Here is a 25,185-nt window from a genome sequence, read left to right as displayed (position 1 = left end):
CTGCTGGAGCCGCTGCGGCGTCGCAGGGACTTCCTGATGGCATCCAGAGAGGTCCATCAGTTCAACCGTGATGTGGAGGATGAGATTGTACGTGCACCAACATACTCGTCCTCCAGAGGTTTACCACTGACTCCTCCCCACCTGCTGCTTGCGTGGCAGTAACTGGTGTCCTTCCTTCCTGCAGCTCTGGGCCCAGGAGAGGATGCCAGTGGCCACATCCACTGAGCATGGACACAACCTGCAGACAGTCCAGCTGCTCATCAAGAAGAACCAGGTGACTTCTTTGCTCCTGAGCTTCTGCAGTTTCCCTGCTGCACCCTGACCTCTGCGGTCCATGTGTCCTCTGCGGTCCATGTGTCCTCAGACGCTGCAGAAGGAGATCCAGGGCCATCAGCCTCGCATCAACGACATCATGGAGCGCAGCCGCAGCCTGCTGCAGGACAGGTCCTCCAACAGCGACTTGATCCGGCAGCGCCTGGCCGACCTGCAGCAGCTGTGGAAGGAGCTGATGGAGGAGGTGGAGCAGCGGCACGGCCGACTGGAGGAGGCCCACAAGGCTCAGCAGTACTACTTTGACGGCGCTGAGGCTGAGGCCTGGATGAGTGAACAGGAGCTCTACATGATGTTAGAGGACAAAGCCAAGGTGAGTGTGGCGAGCTGCTCAGCCTGGAAAGTTCCTCAAGTCACTTGTCAACCGTCCCGTGTTGTGGTCAGGATGAGCAGAGCGCCGTGACCATGCTGAAGAAGCATCAGATCATGGAGCAGGCCGTGGAGGACTACGCAGAGACCGTCCATCAGCTGTCCAAGACCAGCCGAGGACTGGTGGCCGCCGGACACCCGGACAGGTTGTCTCTGCTCCTGTTTGTATTGATGTGCAGCCGAACAGCACGCAGCTTTGGCCTGAACTGAAGCTTCGCCCTCATTTATGACAACAGCTGTTGTTCATGCTCTCAGAAAATAGAGGAGTCTCCTGATGTGCATTTTACTAGACAGGAACTGGTTTTCAGCAGGGCTTTTATTGTGAAAAATCTGCGTACCAGTTGCCTCCTAACCCAGCTCCCCGGTTTGTCTGCCAGCGAGCGGATCAGCATGCGCCAGTCTCAGGTGGACAAGCTGTACGCCGGCCTGAAGGACCTGTCTGAGGAGAGGCGGGGCAAGCTGGACGAGAGGCTCCGCCTCTTCCAGCTCAACAGGGAGGTGGACGACCTGGAGCAGTGGATCGCCGAACGGGAGGTGGTGGCCGGATCTCACGAGCTGGCCAGGACTACGAACACGTCACGGTAAGTTCCTGTGGTCGTGCGGTCTGCAGGTGAAGTCTCCTGGGTTGGAGCCGCGATGGTGAACGCTCCGTGGCTTCAGATGCTGCAGGAACGTTTCCGGGAGTTTGCACGGGACACCGGGAACATCGGGCAGGAGAGGGTGGACCCGTGAATCGGCTGGCGGACGAGCTGATCAACGCCGGCACGGCGACGCGGCCACGGTGGCGGAGTGGAAGGACGGGCTGAACGAGGCGTGGGCCGACCTGCTGGAGCTCATCGACACCCGGACGCAGATCCTCGCCGCCTCCTTCGAGCTTCACAAGTTCTACCACGACGCCAAGGAGATCCTGGGACGCATCGCCGACAAGCAGAAGAAGCTGCCGGAGGAAGTCGGTCGGGACCAGAACACAGTGGAGACGCTGCAGAGGATGCACAACACCTTCGAACACGACATCCAGGCGCTGGGAACACAGGTAACACGGCCTGCGGGAGCAGGCAGAGTGTCTGAAGAACGCAGACAGCAGCTTTGTGTCTGGTTGCAGGTGAGGCAGCTTCAGGGGACGCCGCGCGCCTGCAGTCGGCGTACGCCGGAGACAAAGCCGACGACATTCAGCGACGGGAGGGTGAAGTGCTGGGGGCGTGGAGGAGCCTCCTGGAGGCCTGCGACGGACGCAGGCTCCGCCTCCTCGACACCGGGGACAAGTTCCGGTTCTTCAGCATGGTCCGCGACCTGATGCTCTGGATGGACGACGTGATCCGGCTCATCGAGGCCCAGGAGAAGCCGAGGTAGGTCCACCTCCATCGCCGCTCAGACGGCGCCGGGAGTCAAACTGACGGGGTGTTTGTGGGTCCAGAGACGTTTCCTCCGTGGAGCTGCTGATGAACAACCATCAGGGCATCAAGGCGGAGATCGACGCCCGCAACGACAGCTTCACGGCCTGCATCGAGCTGGGCAAGGCGCTGCTGGCCCGCAAGCACTTCGCCTCAGAGGAGGTGAGGCGAGGGGAACCGGAGGGGCGGCCGACTGAGGCAGAACCGAGGAGTAGAGGGAACCTTGACGAGGGGCATGAATACTTTTCTTGTTTGCAGCCTGAGGGTTTTGGTTCTGGTGGGTCCAGGCTGAGTTGTGTTCTGTGTTTCCTGTGGTCCAGATCAAGGAGAAGCTGCTGCAGCTCACCGACAAGAGGAAGGAGATGATCGACAAGTGGGAGGACCGCTGGGAGTGGCTCCGCCTCAGTAAGACACTTCCTGTTTACCCCGCGGCGGCCAATCAGAGCCACCCTAACCCTCCTGCTTTTCCCCAGTCCTGGAGGTGCACCAGTTCTCGCGGGATGCGGCGTGGCCGAGGCCTGGCTGCTGGGCCAGGAGCCCTACCTGTCCAGCCGGGAGCTGGGCCGCAGCGTGGACGAGGTGGAGAAGCTCATCAAGCGCCACGAGGCCTTCGAGAAGTCCGCCGCCACCTGGGAAGAGCGCTTCTCCGCCCTGGAGCGGCTGACCACGGTGAGCAGGGCGCCGGGCGGGCGGGTCCTGCCCGCCCGGTTCCACTGGCGCTGACGGTCCAGTTCTGCTTCCAGATGGAGCTGCTGGAGGTCAGGAGGCAGCAGGAGAAGAAGAGAGGATGAGGAAGCCACCGGATCCAGAAGCGGTTCTGGTCCAACGAGATGGACCCCAGCAGCAAAGGTGAGCCTCCAGGACCTCCTCCAGAACCATTCACCCACAAAGCAGACAGGAAGCACATAAGACCGGGTCAAACCAGAAGCTGGACACGAGTGACATCAGAGTTAGTTTCCAACCAATCAGAGAGCAGAGGGACACGCCCACTCTTTCTCGCCTGTAGATGGACCCGCAGTCAGGGCCCTCGGCTGTCACCTTGACTCTATCTGACACGTTACTCGCTCAATACACGAGTAACACACACACACACACACACACCTTGGACTGGGCCAGTAACCAATACGACACATTGAACACATAACAACAATACTAGTTTCCTATTATTGCTAACAAGCTTAACATGTTATATTGGCATTGGCTAGTCATCATGTAGCAAACATTAGCTAGTCATCATGTAGCAAACATTAGCTAGTCATGTAGCAAACATTGGCTAGTCATCATGTAGCAAACATTAGCTAGTCATCATGTAGCAAACATTGGCTAGTCATCATGTAGCAAACATTAGCTAGTCATCATGTAGCAAACATTGGCTAGTCATCATGTAGCAAACATTAGCTAGTCATCATGTAGCAAACATTAGATAGTCATCATTTAGCAAACATTGGCTAGTCATCATGTAGCAAACATTAGCTAGTCATCATGTAGCAAACATTAGCTAGTCATCATGTAGCAAACATTGGCTAGTCATCATGTAGCAAACATTAGCTAGTCATCATGGAGCAAACATTAGCTAGTCATCATGTAGCAATCATTAGCTAGTCATCATGTAGCAAATTAGCTAGTCATGTAGCAAACATTGGCTAGTCATCATGTAGCAAACATTAGCTAGTCATCATGTAGCAAACATTAGCTAGTCATGTAGCAAACATTGGCTAGTCATCATGTAGCAAACATTAGCTAGTCATCATGTAGCAAACATTAGCTAGTCATCATGTAGCAAACATTAGCTAGTCATGTAGCAAACATTGGCTAGTCATCATGTAGCAAACATTAGCTAGTCATCATGTAGCAAACATTGGCTAGTCATCATGTAGCAAACATTAGCTAGTCATCATGTAGCAAACATTAGATAGTCATCATTTAGCAAACATTGGCTAGTCATCATGTAGCAAACATTAGCTAGTCATCATGTAGCAAACATTGGCTAGTCATCATGTAGCAAACATTAGCTAGTCATCATGTAGCAAACATTAGCTAGTCATCATGTAGCAAACATTAGCTAGTCATCATGTAGCAAACATTAGATGACAAATTGTTGTGCATGATGGGTCTCTGTCATGTAAAGCTTTAAACTATTATGGTATTAAAAGAAAAATCTGGGGGTTTCAAACCATCTGGAGAAAATATTCACTGGAAAACCTTCAACTCACATCAATCAATAAAGCTGTAAAACTGTATTTATGTCAATGAATGTGAAATAAAACCCAACGTTTCAGGCTTTACATCCTTAAGAAACATGATAATGTTACAAATATCTTTCAAAGTTTCCTGTTTGCTCCGATTTCAGTCAATAAATTACAAAATTCCTGAAGAAATTGAACCGGGGCCTGCCAAAGTGCGCCCGTCGATTTGGACCCAGCATTCTGATGCTAAACATTAGCATCAATGCTAAGCTTTGCTAAGAAATGACAAAATATCATGTGGAGAATCACAAGAATGTTCACTAACATGGACTTGCACCATTCAGTATGTTAAATAAGTGTATAAGCTAAAATTAGCCGAAATGCTAACATTAGCATGAATACTATCTGTAGCATGTGGAGCATCACTAGCATGATGTCTGTAATTGAGTTACTCCACTCGCTATACCAAATATAGGTAATAAGCCAGTGAATTAGGTAATACCTCATTTAAGGTAAAATGCTAATGCTAATGCTCTGCCTTGCTGTGCAAAGCAGAGCCCTAACCTGAGAGAAAAACATTATGCTGGATAATCTTATTGCACTGGGGAACAGTAAAATGCTCATGTTTGTGCTAATGTTAATGCACTGTCTTGGTGCACAAGACAGTGCATTGACTTGAGAGAAAAAGATAATGCAAGCTAATATCATTGCAGTGCCTACGGCACTGCATTAGCCACAGACAAGTCTTAAGGCTTTTATTTTGTAATTTTCAGTAAGCTTGATTTTAAATGGCCAATCTAATCCCATGTGTAGCAAAGGTTGGTTAAAATCAGTTATAAAATGCCCAAAACACAAGTAGTTCTGAAGGCCAGCTCCTTCCTCAGAGCTCTGCCATAGTAAAAACTACAATGATGCGTTTTTGTAGTTCTAATTTATAATTCTGAAGGCCAGCTCCTTCCTCAGAGCTCTGCCATAGTAAAAACTACAATGATGCGTTTTTGTAGTTCTAATTTATAATTCTAAAGGCCAGCTCCTTCCTCAGAGCTCTGCCACAGTAAAAACTACAATGATGCGTTTTTTGTAGTTCTAATTTATAATTCTAAAGGCCAGCTCCTTCCTCAGAGCTCTGCCACAGTAAAAACTACAATGATGCGTTTTTTGTAGTTCTAATTTATAATTCTAAAGGCCAGCTCCTTCCTCAGAGCTCTGCCACAGTAAAAACTACAATGATGCGTTTTTGTAGTTCTAATTTATAATTCTAAAGGCCAGCTCCTTCCTCAGAGCTCTGCCATAGTAAAAACTACAATGATGCGTTTTTGTAGTTCTAATTTATAATTCTAAAGGCCAGCTCCTTCCTCAGAGCTCTGCCATAGTAAAAACTACATGATGCGTTTTTGTAGTTCTAATTTATAATTCTAAAGGCCAGCTCCTTCCTCAGAGCTCTGCCATAAAAAACTACAGTGATGCGTTTTTGTAGTTCTACTTTATAATTCTAAAGGCCAGCTCCTTCCTCAGAGCTCTGCCATAGTAAAAACTACAGTGATGCGTTTTTGTAGTTCTACTTTATAATTCTAAAGGCCAGCTCCTTCCTCAGAGCTCTGCCATAGTAAAAACTACAGTGATGCGTTTTTGTAGTTCTAATTTATAATTCTAAAGGCCAGCTCCTTCCTCAGAGCTCTGCCATAGTAAAAACTACAGTGATGCGTTTTTGTAGTTCTAATTTATAATTCTAAAGGCCAGCTCCTTCCTCAGAGCTCTGCCATAGTAAAAACTACAGTGATGCGTTTTTGTAGTTCTAATTTATAATTCTAAAGGCCAGCTCCTTCCTCAGAGCTCTGCCATAGTAAAAACTACAGTGATGCGTTTTTGTAGTTCTAATTTATAATTCTAAAGGCCAGCTCCTTCCTCAGAGCTCTGCCATATTAAAAACTACAGTGATGCGTTTTTTGTAGTTCTAATTTATAATTCTAAAGGCCAGCTCCTTCCTCAGAGCTCTGCCATATTAAAAACTACAGTGATGCGTTTTTGTAGTTCTAATTTATAATTCTAAAGGCCAGCTCCTTCCTCAGAGCTCTGCCATAGTAAAAACTACAGTGATGCGTTTTTGTATTCTAATTTATAATTCTAAAGGCCAGCTCCTTCCTCAGAGCTCTGCCATAGTAAAAACTACAGTGATGCGTTTTTGTAGTTTCTAATTTATAATTCTAAAGGCCAGCTCCTTCCTCAGAGCTCTGCCATAGTAAAAACTACAGTGATGCGTTTTGTAGTTCTAATTTATAATTCTAAAGGCCAGCTCCTTCCTCAGAGCTCTGCCATATTAAAACTACAGTGATGCGTTTTTGTAGTTCTAATTTATAATTCTAAAGGCCAGCTCCTTCCTCAGAGCTCTGCCATATTAAAAACTACAGTGATGCGTTTTTGTAGTTCTAATTTATAATTCTAAAGGCCAGCTCCTTCCTCAGAGCTCTGCCACAGTAAAAACTACAGTGATGCGTTTTTGTAGTTCTAATTTATAATTCTAAAGGCCAGCTCCTTCTCAGAGCTCTGCCATAGTAAAAACTACAGTGATGCGTTTTGTAGTTCTAATTTATAATTCTAAAGGCCAGCTCCTTCCTCAGAGCTCTGCCACAGTAAAAACTACAGTGATGCGTTTTTGTAGTTCTAATTTATAATTCTAAAGGCCAGCTCCTTCCTCAGAGCTCTGCCACAGTAAAAACTACAGTGATGCGTTTTTGTAGTTCTAATTTATAATTCTAAAGGCCAGCTCCTTCCTCAGAGCTCTGCCATAGTAAAAACTACAGTGATGCGTTTTTGTAGTTCTAATTTATAATTCTAAAGGCCAGCTCCTTCCTCAGAGCTCTGCCACAGTAAAAACTACAGTGATGCGTTTTTGTAGTTCTAATTTATAATTCTAAAGGCCAGCTCCTTCCTCAGAGCTCTGCCACAGTAAAAACTACAATGATGCGTTTTTGTAGTCCTAATCAGCTGCTCGGCCCTGCTGTGCTTCGCTGCTATGGTAATTAATCCTCTGCAACTGTCATGTGTGTGAGACAGAAAGAATTCTATCTTTGTGAGACACCCAGTCAGTTTTCACTGAAAAAAGCGGTCCGAACAACTCCTTCCCATTCGGAAACCGTGATACGTATCGGAAAACCGTTTGAAGTGTATGAGAGGGCTATCTTTCGTCTCCGATAGTCCCACTATTCATATCTGTACATCACTCACAGTAATAACAGCGACGAGATAAAAATGGTGTGCGCTGAGGTCTGACATTTTTCAGAAATACATGGAAGTGATCCTGGCTGAGCGAGTCGAAATCCTGTCGCATCACTTTGCTCTGAAGCCCCTAGACAGAAAACTGTAAGACCTTAGATTTTATTTTTATCACAGCTGATAGTGACACAATGAGGCGTTATTTAAAATGACATCAGTCAACCTCAATATGATAAACATCCAGTGGGGTAAAGTTGGCCTCGCTGTGTTTAGTCCAGGATAGAATGGACCTGATGACATCATCAACTCATCGGTGGAAAAATGGCGACCTCCATGGATGAAAATACATCATAATTATGAGCTTTGGTGTATCACAAACAGCAACTTTTAGGTAGGAGTCAAACTGCAACATATTTAGGCCAACATGTTCAACTAGTCCTGGATCCTTTAAAATGTTACGGCTGAAAAAAAGCACGGGAGACAGAGGACACAGACGGAGGACAGAGATGGAGGACGGAGATGGAGGACACAAACGGAAGACAGAGGACGGAGACGGAGGACAGAGACGGGGGACAGAGATGGAGGACAGAGACGGGGAAGTACGAGTCCCAATGCTATCAAACAGAGATAGGAATAATAGAAAGATGGCCACTCTGAGGTAAGCGTGACAAACATCGTCCAGCCAGGGGGGATTACAGATGATGCCCTTCAAAGCCCGTCTAGGCCGCCGGTCCTGACAGGTTCTGTTGGTGAGCTCTGTGAGGTTCTGCTGCTCCCGGGTCCAGATGGTTCTGACCCGGTTGTGTCCTCAGTGTGAGTGTTTGACCGGAGTCTGTGTTGCTTCTGCAGCGCCGTGACCCAGAACGGACTCCCGTCGGATCAGGATCAGGACTCTCCTCAGGTCAGTTCTGCTGCTCTGCCTGCTGGTCGGCGCTGGACCGTCCCAGTTCCGGTACCAGAATTTTCAAAAGACTTCAGGATAGATATTTTATTGTGGATTGTTTCAGATTCAGTATTTAATGAAACATTAATAATTAATGAGCTTTATTGATGGAGCTGCATTGTTAAAACCATTTCTGCAGAACTTCTGGTCCAGAACCACCTGGAAGTAATGAGCTTAAGCAGGTCCAATTTATGATTCGTGTTGCTCAGTAAGATCCAGCGAGAACTGCAACAGCGGATCGATCAGATGGTTCTGATCCAGTTCTTTGTACAGCAGTTTGATTAAAGTCATGCTGTTTAGTTTTTATACTAGTCAGGAATGTGTTCTAACCCGGTTCTGTCCGATCAGGACCGGCAGGACTCTGTGGAAGGCGGCGGCCTGGCGAACGGCCTGGTGGGGCGCGGCTCCAAGGAGCCGAGCCCCGACCCCTCGCCGACCTCGGCCAGGAAGTCGGGCGGCAGCCAGTCGGCCACGCTGCCGACCCGCAGCCAGGAGGCGCCGGCGCAGCTGGAGGGCCCGCTACACCGCAAGCACGAGTGGGAGGGGCCTAACAAGAAGGCGTCCAACAGGTGAGGCCCCTCACCACCTGCCCCGGGCCCGGCCTCACCCGTCTGACTCCTGCGCTCTGTGACCGGCAGGTCCTGGCACCACGTGTACTGTGTGATTCGCGGCGCGGAGCTGAGCTTCTACAAGGACGGCAAGGCGGCGACCCAGGGCGCCCCGTACCACGGAGAGGCTCCCGTCGGCCTGAAGGACGCCGCCTGTGACGTTGCCGCCGACTACAAGAAGAAGAAACATGTCTTCAAGCTCAGGTGAGGACCGGTCCAGAACCGGACCGTCGGTTCTGGTCATGGCGACGATAAATGTGTCCATGTGAGAGGTCCAATGGGGTTCACCGATCCGACCTCAGAACATGCAAAAACCGGTTCAAAGTGGTACCAGAGAGCAGTATGAACCGGTTCTGAACCGGTTTAAACCAGATCAGAACTGCAGGTCCAAACATCCAAACCCACTTCCTGAATGCAGTTGTTCTTCTCTTCCAGAGTCTCCATGGGAACGAGTTTCTGTTCCAAGCCAAAGATGAAGTGAGTATCCCTGAAGCTGCGCTAGAAACGGGAAGCGGACCGGAACCGGTCCAACCAGCTGGAAGGCGTTCTTCAGAACTCATCTGGGTTTTAGAAAGTTCTGAAGAACTCATCTGAGAAAGATGTTTGGAGGGTTCTAACTGGTTCTGATGACCGGGTCACCGTGGTTCTGACGAACACCCGGATCCGTCCTCCAGCTGCAGCTCGGTGTGACCCGCTGTCCTCTGTCGCCCCCTGCAGGAGGAGATGAGCTCGTGGATCCAGGCCGTGCTGAGCGCCGAGCGCCCCGCCCCGGGCACCGCCCCGGGCACGCCGCCCTCTGGGCGCGCTCAGACGCTCCCGGCCAGCGTGTCGCTGCCCGCCGAGTCGAGCCCGGGGAAACGGGACAAGGAGAAACGCTTCAGCCTGTTCAGCAAGAAGAAACAGTAGAAGAAGAATCACGGGGGGCGCTGGTGGACCCGACTCAACCGGACCGAACCGGCACTGCGAAGCAGCAAGCACCCAAATTGACCCGATCCGACCCGATCTGCTTCAGAGCGTCGCCTCTCGGCTCCTGCTTCATTGAGACCCAAACTGCACATCCAGAATTTCTGAAACATTCATCAGCTGTTCACAGAATCTACAGAACCGGTCCAGAACATGACCGAGAACAAAATCCCAAACTGATTTTCCCAAACCGGAACACAGACCAGGATCTAACTCTGGTTCTGCTCAATAATCCTGGACCGAGACCCATCGCTGGTTCTGGTCCAGACCAGGTTCTGAAGCTGGTTCTGCTGCAGAACCAGAAAGGCTGGATATAAAACTGCTTCTGCAGGAGAACCAGGTCCAAACGCCAGATCTGGACCCGCCTCTTATCAGAACGGGCCCACTGATCAGACATACCAGAACCACTATTGATAAACTCTGGTGTGCTGATTATGTCACTGATGATGTCACAGCGACCGACCAATGGTAGACGTGGACAGCTGATGAGCGTGTCGCCAGCGTCGACCCGGTTGTTGGTTCCGAATGGTTCTGATTGTTTTGTGTTTGTCTTTGGGATGCAGATGGCCGCTCTGCCCCCTGATTGGTTGATGGTGGGCCTGCGGGCGCTGTGATTGGTCCTCCTGGCCTGGGCAGGACTGGCCGCTCTGATTCTGATTTTCCTGAACTTGTTTTTTGTATTTTCGTTGTTCTTCGGTTCTGAAGGAGAAACTGGACCAACTTTTTACAGCTTTGGAGTTAAACGTTCACCTGCATGTTTCATGTAAGCTCACCTGACCGACCGTCTTCTTCTTCTATGATTCCGCGCCGTGCAACGTAACGTAACGTAGCGAACATATATGGAAGTTCGTGTTTCTGCACAATCTGAGCTGCATTGTTAGGAATGACCTATTTAAAGCTTTTCTCATGTATGAAGCTGCACCTGTTAAAGCTGACAACTCTTAAAGCTTTTAAACTATGACCTCACTTCCTGTTCTGTGATGTCATTTCATCACAGCATTTTCTTGCTTATTTTTCCATCATTTTAATTCCAAATATTCTATATTTTCTCCACTTTTACCTTTTCAATTAATTTTCTCAATATTTTCTTCATCATGTTTGTGTTTTTCCATATAAATTATTATATTGTGTCTTTTGTTTCTGATATTAAACATTTTCTCAATAATTCAGCCTTTTTTCTTGGATTTCTTTCCTGTTGAAATTCTTTCTCAGTTACACTAAATATTTTCTCCAAACACAAACTTTATATTTCACATTTTTCAGATAAATTAAGATATGTTTTATAATGTTTTTTTTATTTGTTAAATTGTCTTTTCAAGTTGTTGAAATTCAAGTTTAAATCTTTATTTTGTCAAACAAGAAAAGAATTAATTTAGTTGAGCAGATCTTGGAGAAAATCAAACCATAAAGCTTGATTTAAATAAGGAAACATGAAAATACTAGAAAATTCCTGAAGAAATTTAACCGGGGCCCTGCCAAAGTGTGCCCGTCGATTTGGATCCAGCGTTCTGATGCGAAACATTAGCATTCATGCTAAAGAAAGCTGCAATGTCATCAGTACAATGTGGAGAGTCACAAGCATGACTTACTGCATTCAGTATACTAAATATGGGTAATAAGTAAGAGAAATAGCTAATACCTCATGCAAGGTAAAAGGCTAATGCTAATGCTCTGCCTTGCTGTGCAAGGCAGAGCCCTAACCTGAGTGGAAAAGATCATGCAGGATAATCTTATTGCACTGCCTATGGCAGTGCACTGGTGGGGAACAGAGAAATGCTAATGTTTGTGCTAATGCTAATGCACTGTCTTGCTGTGCAAGACAGTGCCCTAACTTGAGAGGAAAAGATAATACAAGCTAATATCATTGCAGCGCCTATAGCGCTGCATTAGCCACGGCCGAATCTTAAGGCTTTTATTTTGAAATTTTCAGAATGTTTAATTTTAAATGGTCAATGTAATCCCATGTATAACAGTGATTTGGTTAAATCAGACATATAATGGTCAAAAGAGCACTTATTTAATATAAAAATTCTCAAGGCTTTTATTTTGAAAATTTTTTTAAAGTTAATTTAAAATTTCCACACTAATTCCATGTGTAACAATGGTTGGTTAAAAATAGTTATAGAAGGCCCAAAACACAAGCAGTTCTAAAGTCCAGATTTTTTCTCTGAGTTCTGCCATAGTTAGAACTACAGTGATGCGTATTTGTAGTCCTAACCACTGGCCCTGTTGTGTTCCATTACTATGGTAATGGATCCTCTGCAGGCTGTGAATCAGACAGGGGGAGACATAATTCTATCAGTTTGAGGCAGCCATTTTGCCTAAAATATGCATGAGCCAGAAAGGAATCTTAAGGCTTTTATTTTGAAATTTTCATTGAGATTAATTTTAAATGGCCAATCTCATCCCATGTTTAACACTGATTGGGTTAAATCAGTTATATAGTGGTCAAAAGAGCAATTACTTGATGGAATAATTGTCAAGGCTTTTATTTTGAAATTTACATTAAGCTTAATTTAAATGGTAACACTAATCCCATGTGTAACTATGGAGTTTTGAAATCAGTTCTAAAATTCCCAAAAACCAAGTACTTGTCATGGCCAGCTGATTCCTCCTCAGTAGTAACTGACAGTTCCACCATGTTGTAGTTCTGCCAATCAGCTCTGACCTCTTTGTAGGCACTGAGTGTTCCGCCATGTTGTAGTTCTAACCTTCAGGAATTGTAGTTCTAAAGAGGTCAACTGTCATGTGTGTGAGGCAGAGACAGATTTCTATCTTTGTGAGACAGCTCAGTCAGTTATAATGGAAAAAGCAGCCCGAACAACTCCTTGCCGTTCGGAAACCGTGATACGTATCGGAAACCGTTTGAAGCATATGAGAGAGCTATTTTTTGTCTCCGATTGTCCTGCAAATCAAATCTGTAGCTCATTCATAGTAATTACAGCGATGATATAAAAATGGTGTGTGCTGAGGTCTGAAATTTCCCATAAAGTATTAAAATACATGGTGGAGAGCGTCAGTTAGGCTGGAACTTGATTTTGCTCTAAAGCACCTTGACAGAAAACCGTAAGCCCTAGAAAAATTTTGAAAACATTTACCGGAGCAGACATTCGATCTATGTCATGACCGAGTTTGATACCGATAGCCGATATTGTGGCGTGGCGGCGATTTCAAAATTTATTTGGGGTCAGAAATCCACTTCATTTTCACTCTAGCGGAGCGGCAGTTGGTGGCAGTTATGCTCTGCGTTCGGCAGTTGGAAATTTTGCTCGTTTTTGCTTTGTATGTCGCCAATCGTAACGCCGATTCCCCATAAAAGTAATAGCTCCAATGCAGGGAACGAGCCGCACGTTTTGATACCACTTTGTGGGTGGGCTCGCAGCGGTGCGAGCCGCATTCCGGTGAACGGAAGAATAAGTTATAAACTAGAAAATTCCTGAAGAAATTTAACCGGGGCCTGCCAAAGTGTGCCCGTCGATTTGACCCAGCGTTCTGATGCTAAACATTAGCATCCATGCTAAAGAAAGCTGCAATGTCATCAATAAATGTGGAGAGTCACAAGCATGAACTTACTGCATTCAGTATATTAAATATGGGTATAAGAAAGGATATAGCAATACCTCATGCAAGGTAAAAGGCTAATGCTAATGCTTCTGCCTTGCTGCGCAAGGCAGAGCCCTAACCTGAGTGGAAAGATCATGCAGGATAATCTTATTGCACTGCCTACGCAATGCACCGGTGGGGAACAGAGAAATGCTAATGTTTGTGCTAATGCTAATGCACTGTCTTGCTGTGCAAGACATGCCCAACTTGAGAGGAAAGATAATGCAAGCTATATCATTGCAGCGCTGCGGCGCTGCATAGCCACGGCCAAATCTTAAGGCTTTTATTTGAAAATGTTCAGAATGTTTAATTTTAAATGGTCTATGTAATCCCATGTATAACAGTGATTTGGTTAAATCAGACATATAATGGTCAAAAGAGCACTTATTTATTGTAAAAATGTCCCAGGCTTTTATTTTGAAATTTTTTAAAAGTTATTTTAAAATTTCCACACTAATTCCATGTGTAACAATGGTTGGTTAAAAATAGTTATAAAAGGCCCAAAACACAAGCAGTTCTAAAGTCCAGCTTTTTTCTCTGAGTTCTGCCATAGTTAGAACTACAGTGATGCGTTTTGTAGTCCTAATCAGCTGGCCCCTTTGTGTTCCGTTGCCATGGTAATGGATCCTCTGCCAGCTGTGAGTCAGACAGGGGGAGACTTAATTCTATCAGTTTGAGGCAGCCATTTTCCCTAAAATAGGCATGAGCCAGAAAGGAATCTTAAGGCTTTTATTTTGAAATTTTCATTGAGATTAATTTTAAATGGCCAATCTCATCCCATGTTTAACACTGATTGGGTTAAATCAGTTATATAGTGGTCAAAAGAGCAATTACTTGATGGAAAATTGTCAAGGCTTTTATTTTGAAATTTACATAAGTTTAATTTAAATGGTAACACTAATCCCATGTGTAACTATGGAGTTTTGAAATCAGTTCTAAAATTCCCAAAACCAAGTACTTGTCATGGCCAGCTGATTCCTCATCAGTAGTAACTGACAGTTCTGCCATGTTGTAGTTCTGACAATCAGCTCTAACCTCTTTTGTAGGCACTGAGTGTTCCGCCATGTTGTAGTTCTAACCTGCAGTCATTGTAGTTCTAAAGAGCAGCTCAGTCCTCCTCAGTAGTAACTGACAGTTCCACCATGTTGTAGTTTTTAGATTCACCTATGACCTCTTCTGTAGGCACTGAGTGTTCCGCCATGTTGTAGTTCTAACCTTCAGGAATTGTAGTTCTAAAGAGGAGGTCAACTGTCATGTCAGTGTGACACACAAGGACAGGCTTAATTCTAAGTGCTTGAAGAAGTTAGTTTTTTCTGACAGGCCTGAGAGAAATATTCCAGGTTTATTTCGAAATTTTTATTAAGCTTAATTTAAAATTGCCAAACTATTCCTGTCTGTAACAGTGGTTGCTTACAATTAGTTATAAAAGCCCAAACACAATGTAATTCTAAAGGCCAGCTCATTCCTCCTCAGCAGTAACTGACAGTTACTGTTGTAGTTCTGACAATCAGCTCTGACCTCTTTGTAGGCACTGAGTGTTCCGCCATGTTGTAGTTCTAACTTCAGGAATTGTAGTTCTAAGAGGTCAACAGTCATGTGTGTGAGGCAGAGACAGATTTCTATCTTTGTGAGACAGCTCAGTCAGTTATAATGGAAAAAGCAGCCCCGAACAACTCCTTGCCGTTCGGGAACTGTGATACGTATGAGAAAACCGTTTGAAGCATATGAGAGAGCTATTTTTGTCTCCGATAGTCCTGCAAATCAAATCTGTAGCTCATTCATAGTAATTACAGCGATGAGAGAAAAATGGTGTGTGTTGAGGTCTGAAATTTTCCAGAAATGTATGAAAATATATGGTGGAGAGCGTCAGTTAGGCTGGAACTTGATTTTGCTCTAAAGCACCTTGACAGAAAACCGTAAGCCCTAGAAAAATTTTGAAAACATTTTACCGGAGCAGACATACGTATCGATGTCATGTCTGAGTTTCATACCGATTGCACGATATTTGTGGGCGTGGCGGCGATTTCAAAATTTATTGGGGTCAGAATCGCACTGCTTCCCACACTCTAACGAAACGTCAGTTACACTCTAGGTTTTGGCAGTTGAGCTTTTTCGGTTCGGCAGTTGGAAATTTTGCTCGTTTTTCGCTTTTTACGTCGCCGTCATAACGCCGATTCCCCATAAAAGTAATAGCTCCAATGCCGGGAACAAGCCGCACGTTTTGATACCACATTTGTGGGTGGGCTCGCAGCGGTACGAGCCGCATTCCGGTCTACGGAAGAAAAATAAAGAAGAATAAAGAGGCATTCTATTAGGTGAAGAACAATAGGTGCCTGCCATGCAATGCATGGAGGCAGTTACTGACTTGCTTCGCAAGTCAGTAACTGCTCTCCTTATGCATTGCTATGGGCAGGGCCCCAACTAGAAATTCCTGAAGAAATTTAACCGGGGCCTGCCAAAGTGTGCCCGTCGATTTTGACCCAGCGTTCTGATGCTAAACATTAGCATCCATGCTAAAGAAAGCTGCAATGTCATCAATACAATGTGGAGAGTCACAAGCATGTATAGTAAATATGGGTAATAATTAAGAGAAATAGCTAATACCTCATGCAAGGTAAAAGGCTAATGCTAATGCTCTGCCCTGCTGCGCAAGGCAGAGCCCTAACCTGAGTGGGAAAGGATCATGCAGGATAATCTTATTGCACTGCCTACGGCAGTGCACTGGTGGGAAACAGAGAAATGCTAATGTTTGTGCTAATGCTAATGCACTGTCTTGCTGCGCAAGACAGTGCCCTAACTTGAGAGGAAAAGATAATGCAAGCTAATATCATTGCAGCGCCTGCGCCGCTGCATTAGCCACGGCCGAATCTTAAGGCTTTTTTTGAAATGTTCAGAATGTTTAATTTTAAATGGTCAATGTAATCCCATGTATAACAGTGATTTGGTTAAATCAGACATATAATGGTCAAAAGAGCACTTATTTAATAAAAAAATTCTCAAGGCTTTATTTGAATTTTTTTTAAAGCTTAATTTAAAATTTCCACACTAATTCCATGTGTCACAATGGTTGGTTAAAAATAGTTATAAAAGGCCCAAAACACAAGCAGTTCTAAAGTCCAGCTTTTTTCTCTGAGTTCTGCCATAGTTAGAACTACAGTGATGCGTTTTTGTAGTCCTAATCAGCTGGCCCCTTTGTGTTCCGTTGCCATGGTAATGGATCCTCTGCCAGCTGTGTGAGTCAGACAGGGGGAGACTTAATTCTATCAGTTTGAGGCAGCCATTTTCCCTAAAATATGCATGAGCCAGAAAGGAATCTTAAGGCTTTTATTTTGAAATTTTCATTGAGATTAATTTTAAATGGCCAATCTCATCCCATGTTTAACACTGATTGGGTTAAATCAGTTATATAGTGGTCAAAAGAGCAATTACTTGATGAAAAAATTGTCAAGGCTTTTATTTTGAAATTTACATTAAGCTTAATTTTAATGGTAACACTAATCCCATGTGTAACTATGGAGTTTTGAAATCAGTTCTAAGATTCCCAAAAACCAAGTACTTGTCATGGCCAGCTGATTCCTCCTCAGTAGTAAACTGACAGTTCCACCATGTTGTAGTTTTATATTCACCTATGACCTCTTCTGTAGGCACTGAATGTTCCGCCATGTTGTAGTTCTAACGTTCAGGAATTGTAGTTCTAAACAGCAGCTGATTCCTCCTCAGTAGTAACTGACAGTTCCACCATGTTGTAGTTTTTATATTCACCTATGACCTCTTCTGTAGGCACTGAGTGTTTCCGCCATGTTGTAGTTCTAACCTTCAGGAATTGTAGTTCTAAAGAGCAGCTCAGTCCTCCTCAGTAGTAACTGACAGTTCAGCCATGTTGTAGTTCTAACGTTCAGGAATTGTAGTTCTAAAGAGGAGGTTAACTGTCATGTCAGTGTGACACACAAGGAGAGACTTAATTCTAAATGCTTGAAGAAGTTAGTTTTTCTGACAGGCCTGAGAGAAATATTCAAGGTTTTATTTTGAAATTTTCATTCAGCTTAATTTAAAATTTCCACACAAATACTGTGTGTAACAATGGTTGGTTAAATCAGTGATAAAATGCCCAAACACAATGTAATTCTAAAGGCCAGCTCATTCCTCCTCAGCAGTAACTGACGGTTCCGCCATGTTGTAGTTTTTATATTCACCTATGACCTCTTCTGTAGGCACTCAGTGTTCCGCCATGTTGTAGTTCTAACGTTCAGGAATTGTAGTTCTAAAGAGGTCAACTGTCATGTCAGTGTGACACACAAGCAGAGGCTTCATTCTAAGTGCTTGAAGAAGTTAGTTTTTCTGACAGGCCTGAGAGAAATATTCAAGGTTTTATTTCGAAATTTTTATTAAGCTTAATTAAAATTGCCAAACTAATCCTGTCTGTAACAGAGGTTGCTTACAATCAGTTATAAAAAGCCCAAACACAATGTAATTTTAAAGGCCAGCTCATTCCTCCTCAGCAGTAACTGACAGTTCCGCCATGTTGTAGTTCTTACAATCAGCTCTGACCTCTTTTGTAGGCACTGAGTGTTCCGCCATGTTGTAGTTCTAACCTTCCGGAATTGTAGTTCTAAAGAGGTCAACTGTCATGTCAGTGTGACACAAAAGAAGAGACTTAATTATAAATTCTTGAAGAAGTTAGTTTTTCTGACAGGCCTGAGAGAAATATTCAAGGTTTTATTTTGAAATTTTCATTCAGCTTAATTTAAAATTTCAACAGAAATACTGTGTGTAACAATGGTTGGTTAAAATCAGTTATAAAAAGCCCAAAACACAATGTAATTCTAAAGGCCAGCTCATTCCTCCTCAGTATTAACTGACAGTTCCACCATGTTGTAGTTGACAATCAGCTCTGATCTCTTTTGTAGGCACTGAGTGTTCCGCCATGTTGTAGTTCTAACCTTCAGGAATTGTAGTTCTAAAGAGGTCAACTGTCATGTGTGTGAGGCAGAGACAGATTTCTATCTTTGTGAGACAGCTCAGTCAGTTATAATGGAAAAAGCAGCCGAACAACTCCTTGCCGTTCGGGAACCGTGATACGTATCGGAAAACCGTTTGAAGCGTTTGAGAGAGCTATTTGTCGTCTCCTATAGTCCTGCAAATCATATCTGTAGTTCATTCACAGTAATTACAGCGATGAGAGAAAAATGGTGTGAGCTGAGGTCTGTGTTTTTCAATAAAAGTATGAAAATACATGGTGGAGAGCGTCAGTTAGGCTGGAACTTGATTTTGCTCTAAAGCACCTTGACAGAAAACCGTAAGCCCTAGAAAAATTTTGAAAACATTTTACCGGAGCTAACATTCGTATCGATGTCATGTCCGAGTTTCATACCGGTAGCACAATATTTGTGGGCGTGGCGGCGATTTCAAAATTTATTTGGGGTCAGAAATCCACTTCATTTTTCACTCTAGCGGAGCGGCAGTTGGTGGCAGTTATGCTCTGCGTTTCGGCAGTTGGAAATTTTGCTCGTTTTTCGCTTTTTACGTCGCCATCGTAACGCCGATTCCCCATAAAAGTAATAGCTCCAATGCCGGGAACGAGCCGCACGTTTTGATACCACTTTTGTGGGTGGGCTCGCAGCGGTGCGAGCCGCATTAACGGTAGCGGAAGAAGAAGTTATAACTAGAAAATTCCTGAAGAAATTTAACCGGGGCCTGCCAAAGTGTGCCCGTCGATTTTGACCAGCGTTCTGATGCTAAACATTAGCATCCATGCTAAAGAAAGCTGCAATGTCATCAATACAATGTGGAGAGTCACAAGCATGACTGACTGCATTCAGTATACTAAATATGGGTAATAAGTAAGAGAAATAGCTAATACCTCATGCAAGGTAAAAGGCTAATGCTAATGCTCTGCCTTGCTGCGCAAGGCAGAGCCCTAACCTGAGTGGAAAAGATCATGCAGGATAATCTTATTGCACTGCCTACGGTAGTGCACTGGTGGGGAACAGAGAAATGCTAATGTTTGTGCTAATGCTAATGCACTGCCTTGCTGCGCAAGACAGTGCCCTAACTTGAGAGGAAAAGATAATGCAAGCTAATATCATTGCAGCGCCTGCGGCGCTGCATTAGCCACGGCCGAATCTTAAGGCTTTTATTTTGAAATGTTCAGAATGTTTCATTTTAAAAGGTCAATGCAATCCCATGTATAACAGTGATTTGGTTAAATCAGACATATAATGGTCAAAAGAGCTCTTATTTAATGTAAAAATGGTCAAGGCTTTTATTTTGAAATTTTTTTAAAGTTAATTTAAAATTTCCACACTAATTCCATGTGTAACAATGGTTGGTTAAAAATAGTTATAAAAGACCCAAAACACAAGCAGTTCTAAAGTCCAGCTTTTTTCTCTGAGTTCTGCCATAGTTAGAACTACAGTGATGCGTTTTTGTAGTCCTAATCAGCTGGCCCCTTTGTGTTCCGTTGCCATGGTAATGGATCTCTGCCAGCTGTGAGTCAGACAGGGGGAGACTTAATTCTATCAGTTTGAGGCAGCCATTTTGCCTAAAATATGCATGAGCCAGAAAGGAATCTTAAGGCTTTTATTTTGAAATTTTCAGTAAGCTTCATTTTCACTGTCCAAAATAATCCAAAGTGTAACAGTGGTTTTGTTAAAAAAAGTCACATAATCCCAAAGAGAGCAATTCCATAATATAAAAGTATGTCAGGGCTTTTATTTTGAAATTTTAATTCAACTTAATTTAAATTACCACGCTAATCCTGTGTGTAACAAATATTGTTACACAACCATTTGAAATCAGTTATAATAAGCCCAAACACAATGTAATTCTAAAGGCCAGCTCATTCCTCCTCAGTAGTAACTGACAGTTCCGCCATGTTGTAGTTCTGACAATCAGCTGTGACCTCTTTTGTAGGCACTGAGTGTTCCGCCATGTTGTAGTTCTAACCTTCAGGAATTGTAGTTCTAAAGAGCAGCTCAGTCCTCCTCAGTAGTTATTGACAGTTCCACCATGTTGTAGTTTTTATATTCACCTATGACCTCTTCTGTAGGCAATGAGTGTTCAGCCATGTTGTAGTTCTAACCTTCAGGAATTGTAGTTCTAAAGAAGAGGTCAACTGTCATGTCAGTGTGACACACAAGTAGAGACTTAATTATAAATGCTTGAAGAAGTTAGTTTTTCTGACAGGCCTGAGAGAAATATTTAAGGTTTTATTTTGAAATTTTCATTCAGCTTAATTTAAAATTTCCACACAAATACTGTGTGTAACAATGGTTGGTTAAAATCAGTTATAAAAAGCCCAAAAACAATGTAATTCTAAAGGCCAGCTCATTCCTCCTCAGTAGTAACTGACAGTTCCGCCATGTTGTAGTTCTGACAATCAGCTCTGACCTCTTTTGTAGGCACTGAGTGTTCCGCCATGTTGTAGTTCTAACCTTCAGGAATTGTAGTTCTAAAGAGCAGCACATTCCTCCTCAGTCGTAACTGACAATTCCACCATGTTGTAGTTTTTATATTCACCTATGACCTCTTCTGTAGGCACTGACTGTTCCGCCATGTTGTAGTCCAAACCTGCAGTTATTGTAGTTCTAAAGAAGAGGTCAACTCTCATGTCGGTGTGACACACAAGGAGAGACTTAATTCTAAATGCTTGAAGCAGTTAGTTTTTCTGACAGGCCTGAGAGAAATATTCAAGCTTTCATTTTGAAATTTTCATTCAGCTTAATTTAAAATTTCCACACAAATACTTTGTGTAACAATGGTTGGTTAAAATCAGTTATAAAAAGCCCAAACACAATGTAATTCTAAAGGCCAGCTCATTCCTCCTCAGCAGTAACTGACAGTTCTGCCATGTTGTAGTTCTGCCAATCAGCTCTGACCTCTTTTGTAGGCACTGAGTGTTCCGCCATGTTGTAGTTCTAACCTTCAGGAATTGTAGTTCTAAAGAGGTCAACTGTCATGTGTGTGAGGCAGAGACAGATTTCTATCTTTGTGAGACAGCTCAGTCAGTTATAATGGAAAAAGCAGCCCGAACAACTCCTTGCCGTTTGGAAACCGTGATACGTATCGGAAAACCGTTTGAAGCATGTGAGAGAGCTATTTTTTGTCTCCGATAGTCCTGCAAATCATATCTGTAGCTCATTCACAGTAATTACAGCGATGATATAAAAATGGTGTGTGTTGAGGTCTGAAATTTTCCATAAAAATATGAAAATATATGGTGGAGAGCGTCAGTTAGGCTGGAACTTGATTTTGCTCTAAAGCACCTTGACAGAAAACCGTAAGCCCTAGAAAAATTTTGAAAACATTTTACCGGAGCAGACATTCGTATCTATGTCATGACCGAGTTTCATACCGATTGCACGATATTTGTGGGCGTGGCGGCGATTTCAAAATTTATTTGGGGTCAGAATCGGACTGCTTCCCACACTCTAACGAAACGTCAGTTACACTCTAGGTTTTGGCAGTTGAGCTTTTCGGTTCGGCAGTTGGAAATTTTGCTCGTTTTTTGCTTTTTACGTCGCCGTCATAACGCCGATTCCCCATAAAAGTAATAGCTCCAATGCCGGGAACAAGCCGCACGTTTTGATACCACTTTTGTGGGTGGGCTCGCAGCGGTGCGAGCCGCATTCCGGTCTACGGAAGAAAAATAAAGAAGAATAAAGAGGCATTCTATTAGGTGAAGAACAATAGGTGCCTGCCATGCAATGCATGGAGGCAGTTACTGACTTGCTTCGCAAGTCAGTAACTGCTCTCCTTATGCATTGCTATGGGCAGGGCCCCAACTAGAAAATTCCTGAAGAAATTTAACCGGGGCCTGCCAAAGTGTGCCCGTCGATTTTGACCCAGCGTTCTGATGCTAAACATTAGCATCCATGCTAAAGAAAGCTGCAATGTCATCAATACAATGTGCAGAGTCACAAGCATGTATAGTAAATATGGGTAATAAGTAAGGGAAATAGCTAATACCTCATGCAAGGTAAAAGGCTAATGCTAATGCTCTGCCTTGCTGTGCAAGGCAGAGCCCTAACCTGAGTGGAAAAGATCATGCAGGATAATCTTATTGCACTGCCTACGGCAGTGCACTGGTGGGAAACAGAGAAATGCTAATGTTTGTGCTAATGCTAATGCACTGTCTTGCTGCGCAAGACAGTGCCCTAACTTGAGAGGAAAAGATAATGCAAGCTAATATCATTGCAGCGCCTATGGCTCTTCATTAGCCAAGGCCGAATCTTAAGGCTTTTATTTTGAAATGTTCAGAATGTTTAATTTTAAATGGTCAATGTAATCCCATGTATAACAGTGATTTGGTTAAATCAGACATATAATGGTCAAAAGAGCACTTATTTAATCTAAAAATTCTCAAGGCTTTTATTTTGAAATTTTTTTAAAGCTTAATTTAAAATTTCCACACTAATTCCATGTGTAACAATGGTTGGTTAAAAATAGTTATAAAAGGCCCAAAACACAAGCAGCTCTAAAGTCCAGCTTTTTCTCTGAGTTCTGCCATAGTTAGAACTACAGTGATGCGTTTTTGTAGTCCTAATCAGCTGGCCCCTTTGTGTTCCGTTGCCATGGTAATGGATCCTCTGCCAGCTGTGAGTCAGACAGGGGGAGACTTAATTCTATCAGTTTGAGGCAGCCATTTTGCCTAAAATAGGCATGAGCCAGAAAGGAATCTTAAGGCTTTTATTTTGAAATTTTCATTGAGATTAATTTTAAATGGCCAATCTCATCCCATGTTTAACACTGATTGGGTTAAATCAGTTATATAGTGGTCAAAAGAGCAATTACTTGATGGAAAAATTGTCAAGGCTTTTATTTTGAAATTTACATTAAGCTTAATTTTAATGGTAACACTAATCCCATGTGTAACTATGGAGTTTTGAAATCAGTTCTAAAATTCCCAAAAACCAAGTACTTGTCATGGCCAGCTGATTCCTCATCAGCAGTAACTGACAGTTCCACCATGTTGTAGTTCTGACAATCAGCTCTGACCTCTTTTGTAGGCACTGAGTGTTCCGCCATGTTGTAGTTCTAACCTTCAGGAATTGTAGTTCTAAAGAAGAGGTCAACTGTCATGTCAGTGTGCCACAAAAGGAGAGACTTAATTCTAAGTGCTTGAAGAAGTTAGTTTTCTGACAGGCCTGAGAGAAATATTCAAGGTTTTATTTCGAATTTTTTATTAAGCTTAATTTAAAATTGCCAAACTAATCCTGTCTGTAACAGTGGTTGCTTACAATCAGTTATAAAAGGCCAAACACAATGTAATTCTAAAGGCCAGCTCATTCCTCCTCAGCAGTAACTGACAGTTCCACCATGTTGTAGTTGTTATATTCACCTATGACCTCTTCTGTAGGCACTGAGTGTTCCGCCATGTTGTAGTTCTAACCTTCAGGAATTGTAGTTCTAAAGAGGTCAACTGTCATGTCAGTGTGACACACAAGGAGAGACTTAATTCTAAATGGTTGAAGAAGTTAGTTTTTCTGACAGGCCTGAGAGAAATATTCAAGGTTTTATTTTGAAATTTTCATAAGCTTCATTTTAAATGTCCAAAATAATCCAAAGTTTAACAGTGGTTTTGTTAAAAAAGTCACATAATCCCCAAGAGAGCAATTACGTGATATAAAAGAATCTCAGGGCTTTTATTTTGAAATTTTTATTAAGCTTAATTTAAAATTGCTACACTAATCCTGTGTGTAACAATGGTTGCTTAAAATCAGTTTAAAAAGCCCAAACACAATGTAATTCTAAAGGCCAGCTCATTCCTCCTCAGTAGTAACTGACAGTTCCACCATGTTGTAGTTTTGACAATCAGCTCTGACCTCTTTTGTAGGCACTGAGTGTTCCGCCATGTTGTAGTTCTAACCTTCAGGAATTGTAGTTCTAAAGAGGTCAACTGTCATGTGTGTGAGGCAGAGACAGATTTCTATCTTTGTGAGACAGCTCAGTCAGTTATAATGGAAAAAGCAGCCCGAACAACTCCTTGCCGTTCGGGAACCGTGATACGTATCGGAAAACCGTTTGAAGCGTATGAGAGAGCTATTTTTTGTCTCCGATTGTCCTGCAAATCAAATCTGTAGCTCATTCACAGTAATTGCAGCGATGAGAGAAAAATGGTGTGCACTGAGGTCTGAAATTTCCCATAAAAGTATTAAAATACATGGTGGAGAGCGTCAGTTAGGCTGGAACTTGATTTTGCTCTAAAGCACCTTGACAGAAAACCGTAAGCCCTAGAAAAATTTTGAAAACATTTTACCGGAGCAGACATTCGTATCGATGTCATGTCCGAATTTCATACCGATAGCACGATATTTGTGGGCGTGGCGGTGATTTCAAAATTTATTTGGGGTCAGAAATCCACTTCATTTTCACTCTAGCGGAGCGGCAGTTGGTGGCAGTTATGCTCTGCGTTTCGGCAGTTGGAAATTTTGCTCGTTTTTCGCTTTTTACGTCGCCGTCGTAACGCCGATTCCCCATAAAAGTAATAGCTCCAATGCCGGGAACGAGCCGCACGTTTTGATACCACTTTTGTGGGTGGGCTCGCAGCGGTGCGAGCCGCATTAACGGTAGCGGAAGAA

At 43.6% G+C, this 25,185-nt stretch overlaps 1 pseudogene; it reads left to right on the top strand.

Annotated features, from left to right (window-relative positions):
• The window catches only part of LOC129356401 (spectrin beta chain, non-erythrocytic 1-like), a 36,772-nt pseudogene extending 25,708 nt beyond the window's left edge, over window positions 1-11,064 (top strand).
• The last annotated feature ends 14,121 nt before the right edge of the window (window positions 11,065-25,185 follow it).

The sequence above is a fragment of the Poeciliopsis prolifica genome, unplaced genomic scaffold (genome assembly GCF_027474105.1).
Source record: "Poeciliopsis prolifica strain line A6 unplaced genomic scaffold, Auburn_PproV2 SCAFFOLD170, whole genome shotgun sequence".
NCBI classification, from domain to species: Eukaryota; Metazoa; Chordata; class Actinopteri; order Cyprinodontiformes; family Poeciliidae; genus Poeciliopsis; species Poeciliopsis prolifica.
Note: the sequence above shows the minus strand (reverse complement) of the source record. Positions and strands in the feature narration are given on the sequence as shown.